Raw genomic sequence first — 10,260 nt, forward strand, 5'->3', positions numbered from 1 at the left:
TGAGGGATGGGATCCGTTGAGAAGAGTCAAGTGAATTACTCTGGAGCCTGCCAGGTTGACGGTAATGTGGGAGGTTTTGGTTGCCTTCTCCTGGGCACGGCTTTCTTTTTTCATTGGGACACTCCAGTAACGAAAGCAAACTTAGGGACAGATCAGACACACACCTCCGAGATGAGCGTTGGCGTCGAGGAAACGTTTCCCCGTATATGGCTGTATCACACGCGTTTTCGCTTCGTTTTTTTATGTTACGCTTGACATGTGGGAGAAGAGTGCTCCTGCGGTAGCTTTTACAGTTACTTCTTTGACCATGTTTGGTTTGGCAGTTAAGAAAAAAATCAACAGAAGGATTGCATTTCAATGGCCTCACACCTAATCCTCAGGCAAATGATTTGTCCACGCTTAATATAAAATACTTATGATGTATTGTTTGATGTGAACACTCGTTCTAATAAAATGGTGCCTGAGGTACAGTTCTTTAGCTGGTAATACCCCATTTGTGTGGGCCTGTACGCATCGGATATAAAGCCATTATGATAAAATATGTCCTCTTTAGCCTGATAAAAACGCAAACTGGGGTATAGGACGCATGCCGAGAGAGAAAAGATGCTATAAAACACAAAGCCCCTTATGGTATTTGGCGTTGGCACAGGGGACAAGCCAGTCAGCGCTTCTCTGGGTGGAATCTTCCCGGCCGCCTTGGAGGAATGTCCGTTTAATCATTTAAGGCCCTTTATTTGAATCTAATATTGTGCCGAACCCAACTACATTTAGCGGCTGCGTTTGTGAAGTTTTTATAAATGGGAAGGAACAGCTGCATTAAAAGAGTGGATTTCAAGCACAAAGGAAGGTTAGCGGAAGCACATCCAATTCAGCCTACCCTGGATAGCAATCTCTGCTCTCAAATATCCACTTGTTATAACCTTTTTCTCCAGGACCCCGTGCTGCTTAGAAGCATGCAAGGTTAATAATAGGAGGCGAAAAAATGCTTGGCGTTTCAAGATGCAACATTCATCTTACCATTGCACTAATGCGGGGATGACAGAAAGTCACTTTCAACCTCCTTTCCTGCTGCTTATATTACCTGCGTGTTGTGAGATACTCCTTCAGGTATTGGAGAATGAGCGCTTGTTCGTATGGTGTTATAAGAAAGAGAGGCGTATTTGCCATTATCCTCATCTGATTTAATGCTTTTTTAAAAAAAATGTTTATTTATTTTGAGAGAGAGAGAGTGAGCGAGTGAGCACATGAGCAGGGGAGGGGCAGAGAGAGAGAGGGAGAGAGGGAATCCCAAGCAGGTCCCTGGCTGTCGGCAAAGAGCTGACATGATCTCATGAGATCATGACCTGAGCCAAAAATCGAGAGTCAGACGCTTAACCGACTGAGCCACCCAGGCGCCCCATGAAAGTATCTTACCTTTGACTACGAATGTGGAAGTAAAAAAAAAAAGAAAAAAAAAATGAAAAAAAAAAAAAGAAACTGAACCTGGGTGGCTCAGTAGTTTAAGCCTCTGACTCTTAATCTCAGCTCCGGTCATGATCTCTTGGTCTGTGGGTTTGAGCCCCACATCAGGCAGAGCCTTCTTGGGATTCTCTCTCTCCCTCTCTTTCTGTCCCTCCCCTACTTGTGCTCTCTCTCTCTCTCAAAATACATAAATAAACTTAAAAAAATGAAAACAGAAATGGCCACAAAGGGGAGAGAGGAGGGAAGATAGAAAGATGTCACTTCTTTCCTTCAACTTAATGGTGTTGCTTCATTAGCACAACCCTCGTAGAAACCGTGCTAATCCTCAGTGAAAGCCACAGAGACAAATGTACCCACAGCGCCCACGATGACTTTGGATCCAGAATGGATCTCGTGTCCCTGGACACCCCGAAGGGGGCAGCGAAGTCAGGGAGAGGACTCTCCCGGCTCCCACCCTGCAGTCCTGGTCCATCAGCCTGCAGGAAAGAGGCCTAGGTTCTAGTTAATTGAGGGAAGCTCGAGAAAGAATGGCCGGCTAATTCTGGAACCCTCCTTTTAGCCCTGGCTCTAGAACTAGAACCCAGAGCCCAGTACTTGTGGAGCCCCTTCGGCATGTGTTCAGCTCTTCAGGTCAGACCAGCAACTATGTTGGAGGCTTTCCGGGGCTTTCCGCATCCAGGGCAAGTGACATTTCCTGAGGAGATGGTCACTTCCCAGATCAGATTCCCACTGGTGGGAGTGGAGCTGGAAGCTGATGCTACAGAAGAGGTGGAACTCAGATCGGAGACAGCAGGAAAATAAGGCAACCTTTCAGTGACTGGAAAGGAGGCACCCCTTTGCTCCTACCAAAACTTCTCTCCAGTTCAATCTGAATGTTTTCCTATCCTTCCTTCTTACTCAGTTCTTGGTCCAATGCCCAACGGTGAAGCCAAGGAGATCCTCCTTCATTATCGTCCTGTCCCAGGCACGAGTGGGCACTTATATCCTCCTTAGAGTTTAAATCTTTTCTTCAATAGGCTTTAAGACCCCCTTGCAAACGCTTCTGTGGATTTGTAATTTTGTTATTCCACATCACACCGCTTCAGTTACATAAAGGAAGAAATGGGTTGTGTTTAGGAATCTTTTATTTACAGACTTCTTCCCCTCCCCCCCCCATTGCAAATGGTATTTCATTGTTTTAAATGAGGCTCTTCTTTTATTTCCGAAAACTCCTTCAGATAGGTACGCAGGGGCTTTGCTCTTTTATCCAGCTACCTGAGAGAGTGCCTGTTATTAGCATCAAGCCCCCTATTATATGAGCATTAGAGAAAAACAGCCACTTGCGTAGCTATTCTTTCTTAGGAAAAAAAAAAAGAAGACTCATGTTGAGAATTCAGAATCTTATCCAGGGGAAGGAGAAATTGGCTGTCTAGCATATTATAAACAAGCGAAATAAGGCAATCAGAAACCGGCTACCACACCTAGCCGTACTTAGAATTCTTTTGGTCCTTAAAAAAAAAAAAAAAAAAAAAAAAAGCATTATTTTGGTTATTGACATGAAATGGTCTTGCTGTTGACATTTTTGATTTCTAGCTTTCAGCCAGAGATAATACAATTTTTGGTTTTAGAATCTTCTTTTCTTTTTTACTTACGGATTTTATTTTTAAGCGATCTCTACACCCAATGTGGGGCTCTAACTCACCACCCTGAGATCAAGAATCACGTGCCCTACTGACTGAGCCAGCCAGGCGTCCCTAGAATTGTCAAATAGATTCAAAATTCCCTTTCTGGGTGACTATACTCCGAGGACCATCCGTAATCAGTAATTCTCTGCTATCACTAGTTTCCTGGCTTCAAATGTCTGTTGTTGGAGGTCTCTCAGGGTGGGGGTGGAAAATCTAGAACTACAGACACCACGCTCTCTGGTAAGAATTCTCTGCGGTTAGAGGGCATTGGTCTTCTGAGAAGTTCAGTTTGGATTATCCTCTTTTTTTTTAATGTGTATTTATTTTTGAGAGACAGAAACATGGCACGAGTGGGGGAGGGAGAGAGAGTGGGGGAGGCACAGAAAGCGAAGCAGGCTCCAGACTCCGAGCTGTCAGCACAGAGCCGGACGCAGGGCTCGAACTCACGAGCTGTGAGATCATGATCTGAGCGGAAGTCGGACGCTCAGCCGACTGTGCCACCCAGGTGCCCCCCTCTTTTTTTTTTTTTTTTTTTTAATATTTATTTTGAGAGAGTGAGTGCATGCTTGGGGGAGGGGCAGAAAGAGAGGGAGAGAGAGATACTCCCCATCAGGCTCCACGCCGCCCACAGGGAGCCTGACTCTGGCTCTATTCTCGAACCCCTGAGCGCAAACCCGCTGAGCCACCCAGGCGCCTCTGGCTTATCCTCTTGGACCTGCAGTTTTTCTGTGCACATTGTGGGGGACCGAACAGGTAGCATTTCCACTTTTCCCCATTGTGACAAGGGAGCAACTTTAAGTCTGGAGAAGAGAATGGCCTTTTGCCGGGCCACCCTGATACCTGCTGCACCCCAGTAAAGAGGGCACAGTGGTGGAGATGTCCTGCATTTGGATTGCAGTGGGCACAGGTAGGACTCAGGAGGGAATCGGATTGCTGCATGAAGTCCCTTTTGGTTCCAAATACGTGTGGAGAGAGAGTGCAAGGAGGGATGTTGGGTAGATGAGAAAACGTCCTTGGCTGGGTCTTGGGTTTCAGGGAGCAGCAGGGGGTTTAGTTAACCTCACTAACTTATTTTTCCTGAACTCAATGATACAAGGGTCAGATTTGTTGGTTTTGGGAACTAGGTAAAGCAGAGCTGAGAGCTGCAAATGCCAAAGACACTAATCCTGGTTGTTCCCTGGGAAATTCCACTCTTCATTCACCCTTCATCTTAACCACTCAGAATCTCCATAACCCATCCTTCCCTCCATGTCCACGGGCATGGCTCCAGTCCTGGCTGCCATCACTTCTCACCTGCCCCTCTTCGGGGGCTGCCCGTGGACTCCCCCATTTCCACCTTGCCCCTCTTTCCTGCTCCACAGCCCCAACCAGAGCGCCCTGGGACAACACACCTGAGTCTTTGATGCACCTGTTTGAAACCCTTCTTTGCTATTTCCTCATTGTCTTTAGGACAAAAATGGAAAGTCTTGACTGTGGTGTATAAGGCACCCCATTTGGTGGCCCCGTGACTCTCTAGCCTCTGGGGACAGATTTTCCATTCGCTCCCAGGGCCCAGCTCTGAATATCCTTCCGCCACCTTGAGAAAGGAGTCCGGCTCACTCTTGTCCACCTGCCGGGAGCGCTGCTGGCCTAGTAGTGGTCCTTTATGACTCTGCTTGAAGGGACTTCTGCGCGGGAGTCTTGCGGGATACCCCCACCTCAGGCCCCACTTTCAAGTGCAAGTTTCCATGTCCCTCCGCTGGCCCCCCCCCACCCCGCCCTGTCCTTCTATGATCCCCATCAGAAGTGCCATAGTCTGTGTAAGTTTGTGGGCCCAGAAGACCAGCAACCTAGGTGTTGGTTGCTTGCGAATGAGGGCAGGGGCCCTTCCTCTTCTGTCTTTTGCAAGTAGCTGGGTGTGCCCTTGCTGAATTCAGCACGTGCTGAATACAAATGTGTGAAAGAATATGACATTTAAAGGCCCAGTGACCTCAGGTTCTTTAGAAATCTGGCATCTGTTATGTTAAAGGACGTCCAGTCCTTCGAGTGTGAAGGAAGATTTTACCTCACAGAGGTCCAGGGATGATCTGGAATCCCCCTTCCCCTGTGTTTTCATAGCAAAGACTGAGAATCAGACTAATTAGATCAAACAAGCAGCTGTCCCTTTGACGCCCAACCCCCACCCCATGTATGCAAACTAGGTTTCGGAAAGGGAAGAAGCCAAAAGGCAAAAACACAGACCCTGGTTTGTTTGGCTTTCCCTATCAGGAGCTAATAACAGAGTTCTTTTCTTTTTTTATGTTTTATATTTGAGAGAGAGACAGAGAGCACGTAGGGTAGGGGCAGAGAGAGAGGGAGACCCAGAATCCGAAGCAGGCTCCAGGCTCCGAGCTGTCGGCACAGAGCCTGACGCGGGGCTCGAACTCACGAACCGTGAGATCATGACCTGAGCCGAAGTTGGACGTTTAACCCACTGAGCCACCCAGGCGCCCCAATAACAGAGTTCTTTATTTGTATTGTTATTGTGATTTAAGATGAACTAACCCTCAGCCTGATTCCAGCATGTAAAGAATTCAGGGCGGACCTGAACCCGGCAAAGTAGGGCACCAGTGAGGGAGTATGTAGCTCGTGGAACCCTGGAAAGTTAAAGAACTTGGAAAATAAGTGTAGGAAGTTATATTTAGTCCTCATCACCCTTCACAGTTACGATGATCTTTCCACCTGGTGGTAGGTCACTTCTGTTCCAAGGGATTTCTCTCCTGGAGCTACATGGACACGTGAGCTGGAGCTGAGAATGAACACGGTGGGCCCCTCTCTCGTGGTGCCCCTAACAATGTGGGCAATCGGGCACGTCGCCGGGCAATCGTGATGTATGCTAGGATAGAGGCAATTCAAGCTTTCACAGGGTGCAGAAAAGATGCATCTAAGCCTGGTGGGCATAGGCGGCAGGATGTGGAGGCAAATGGCCAGGGAGACTTCTCGGAGGAGGTGTCGTCTAGTTAGACCCCAAGGGGAAGAAGCGTTCGCCAGGTTCACCGAGGCGGGCAGGTGGGAGCATTGTGGCCTCGTGGCCGGCGTCTTCCATGAGGACATGTGCGTATCCGGTGCTGCCTGGGATCTGGCTATCATAACACTACGTCAATTTGTGCGTAGAGAATACCAGCCAAATGAATCACTAAATAAAACCAGTGGCCGAGAGTTGTCTAACATCCTCGAAGCCTCTGATGGAGTCCTGAAGGTTCCTTAGGGCTGCCGGGCAGCATGTTTTTCTCCTCCCGTTGGGCTGCCCCCACGCCAGTGCAGTCAAAGGAGATCTTCTAAAGTGATTGATCTCACCCTGAAATTCCTTGCGTGCAATGAGGGTCACACAGGACAGTCTCTGCCTGCCTCCTGCCCAGTGGGCCGCCTGGTCATCTGTACGGAGTGTGCTCGCCGTCCTGACTCACACAAGCTGTGGCAATGGCCCCCTTCCTGGCAATCCTAGAGGTTATTTGCACCAGACACCTTTTCCAACCGGTCACCTGCTGAAACACCCCCAGGTGCCTTTCAGTAAGATAAACCGCGTATTAAACCTCCTGCCGGCCGCCCTGTGATTACATGGGTTGGGTAGGATAAAATACAGAGACTGGCTTTCTTTCTTTTCCTGGTGACATTCTTTTGTCGTGGCGGCCTCCGTGCAAGGGCGCCCTTGGAAGGACCGAAGGATATGAACACTGGCGTCTGGATCGCTCTTTTGGAAAGGCTGCAGTCTCGAACAATTTGATAAACGGAGAAGAGGAGGAAGGCACAAGAGCGGAGAGAAAGAACCCGGAGCGGCAGCGCTCTGAATTTAGAAACCTTGCTTTGCTATCTGGATCTGATTTGGCCCGAGAATGCAAGCATCAGATAAAAATAACAAGTCACACAGTAGAGGACAGATCTCCGGCTTCTCCCCTGCCTGGGGCCGCGCATGCCCGGTGCGCGCCTCTTTGGTCGAGAAGCCCTGAGCCGCATTCCCCAGCAGAAGGCCAGAGTGAGAAAGGGCCTGTGTTTGATGTATGAGCTTTGGCTTGCCATCGTGAGTCACCCCAGAACTAGCTGCAGGCAAAACAAAAATCTTTTGTGATTAATTAGAAAAACTGGACAATTATGAATTGACTGCACACGGCCAGGGTAGGGTAATATAAATAGTAATGACTCTGGTGGAGTCTGATGAACGCTCCGTGTTTATGTGAGATCACTGGAGAAAGGCAAATTTTTTTTTAGCATGGAATCTGCTTAAATAGGGCGATTTCGGGTCTCGAACAATTAAAATTCTGGTTGACATCTCCGAAAGGGATTCTTGTTGACTTTTATTTGACACCCTCGCAAATTGATTGTTCTTTTCTCTTTCTTTTCTTTTCTTTTCTTTTCTTTTCATTTCTTTTCTTTTCCTTTCCTTTCCTTTCTTTTCTTTTCTTTTCTTTTCTTTTCTTTTCCTTTCCTTTCCTTTCCTTTCCTTTCCTTTCCTTTCCTTTCCTTTCTTTTCTTTTCTTTTTTTTTAATTTGACCCCACGCGTATCCTTGTCAGCAGCTCTGTGCAACTGCTCGCATCTTTTGCTAGCCTCCCTGCCAGCGCATAGAGTTATTGGCTGGTTATTTTGCCCTTTCTGGGGCATTCGCTTCCACTGCTTCACCCTCAGAAGATTTGAACACAGATAGCGTTTTTATTCGGAGGCACTTGTTGGTTTTATCTTGAGGGAAAAAGGAACCATCATGAATGAACTGTTTTCTCAGGAAAGGAGAGATGAGACTACTACCACAGTGAGTTATTGGATTAGTGATTTATTCTGTTTGGACAATGTAAAGGATTTTCACACCAGAAAGTTGAGGAAGGCTTAAGAACAAAAAAAAAACAAACCCTGGGTGTGAGCATTATATTTTTTGGCATGATGTAATCTTGCTTCCCCCGCCAAACCTCCCTCCTCCCCCTTCCCCCTCCCCTGCCCCCAATCAGCACATCCTGTAGAGTGGAAGTGGGGAAGATTATTCCTTTTAGAGGAAGTTCACAATGAAAAATAATTAAGCCCTGACAGTTGCCTGCAAATGTCAAAATACAAATGTCCTCCAGTGATCATTGTTTAACCACCAGGGTAAGCGAGTTCTCCTTTGTCCTGGGGCAACAATGTGTAGCCAGTAATGGTCACCGGCTGAAGAGTCCCACAAGAAAATGCCATCTCGCTGATCTCTCCCCGGCACCTACCACACTGGGAGAAAACATCTTCCAGACCTTTGAATTTTGGTTGCTGCCAGGCAATTAACCCGTCTTAACGTGCATTCTGCAGATCCAAGTGCCTTTTCTGGCCCTCTGTTTGCGCTCGCCAGCATTCACAGGGTTTTCTATTATTATTCAAGTGGTGCTGCCTCAGTGGTAAACCCATTGACCATTCAATCAGTGCGGGAGCTGCTGCGGATAATTAAAAGTTCCCAACCTCTTGCCCCAAGGCCAGGCTAGAGCCAGTCAGAGAGGAGCCAGGTCCTGGCTGCTCAGGGACCAATCGATCAGCTGATTAACCCTTCTTACTGATTGGTTAGAGCTGATTGCATCTCTAGTAAAATATCTCCTGTGGCCCTGGGGCACGAAAGGCAGCTATACATTCAGGGTGGCTGAGAGAGCTCCCAGCAGCCGCCATCCACACACAACAAAGTAGAGAGAGGAAAAGAGAACTCCTCATTCCAGCGTTCTCAAGATTTTATCTCCTCACCACTGTTTCCCCCCCCCCCCCCCGCCCCGGACTCTCTCTGATTTTATTTCTAGAGAGAGAAAAGCTCTGCTTTCAGCTTCCGGAATGATGGAAAAGATTCCCCGCGTGGTAGCTGCTGCTTTTCGGCAATCGGGCAATCGTGTGCAACCGTGGTCCCTTTTCAGCCACGGTGTCCCCAAGTGTCCCCTTGCAGAGCGAATGAGGTCAGAAAACACTGAAGGCGCACCCTTCAGAAACGGGTCTCTCTCTTAGAGGATTGCATTTTGGACCAGTCGACTCTCACCGGGTTTGCATTTGCTGGCTAGTAAATATTTATCTTTGGGCACGGGTAAGCAATCTGTTTTCAATTTGTGCTTACATTTTGGCACTGTGAGTAAAACACACTGTATGGGAACAGAGGCATTAAAAAAAAAAATGACTGTCCTGTGTTGTCTTTGAAGGGAGTAGCTGAGATGCTATCAGACAGGTGTGGTGAACGGGACCATAATGAGCAGCTCCCCTGGTTTTCTTAAAGACTGATTTAGGTGGATTTGGTAGAAAAGCCCAGCAAGAAGGATGTCCTGGGAGAGCATTGGCTCCGTGGGCCTCTGGCTTATCAGAGAGAAAAGCTGACTTTTGCAAAGCAGCCTCTGCGAATGTTATCTTTGCCTTCATCTCCAAGAAGGCCCAGCTCCCAGTGACGTCAAAGGCAGGTGGCCTGTGGGGAGTGTGTGGGCTCAGGACTCACGTCAAATGCTTTATACTGAAACACTCAGCGTCAGCTGGAGAAACAAGTGTTTTCCAGAATGCTCATGATTTGCTCTTATTTGAGGATGCTTATCCGTGGAACCGTAAGAGCAGAAACTTAGACCTTTCTAGGGAGCAAAACGGAATTCGCCTTGTGATGAAGTGGATGGTAACAGAGACTGACCTTGGATTCTGTCTACCAGGTGGGCTAGTTACACGAGAGGTGGCTTTGTTCCCCACGCCCTTTGTGGAAATCTTGCCCCCTTTGTGAGCTGTCACAGGCACCAGGGAGGTGACAGTGCTCGCCCCTTTGAGGGATCTACCTTTCCAGGGAGGCTGAGGTTAAGCAGGTGAGAAGCAAAATGACCCCAGAGCTTTGAGGTTCTGAAGGAAGGGAAAAAAGTATTGTAGGAACACCAAGGATGACAGTTATATTTTCACTCTCAAGAGAACCAAAATAATCAATAATTATATGACCCTGGATATATTTATTAACATCTCAGTGGCCTCCGTCTCCTTGCCTTAAAGTGAGATTATTAGATTTCACACGTACACACACGCGCGCGTGCGCCCAGACACAGGGAGATTTTTTAATGGACCCACAGCTATTTAATTTTTCTTACAAAAAAAAAAAAAACATTTCTGAAATCAAAGCAGAATTTGTAGAACTTATGTGTAAACCAGAGCTGTATGCCATTAGAGGAAAG

This window comes from Panthera pardus, unplaced genomic scaffold (assembly GCF_024362965.1).
Source record: "Panthera pardus isolate Hobbes unplaced genomic scaffold, ASM2436296v1 HiC_scaffold_17, whole genome shotgun sequence".
Taxonomy (NCBI): Eukaryota; Metazoa; Chordata; class Mammalia; order Carnivora; family Felidae; genus Panthera; species Panthera pardus.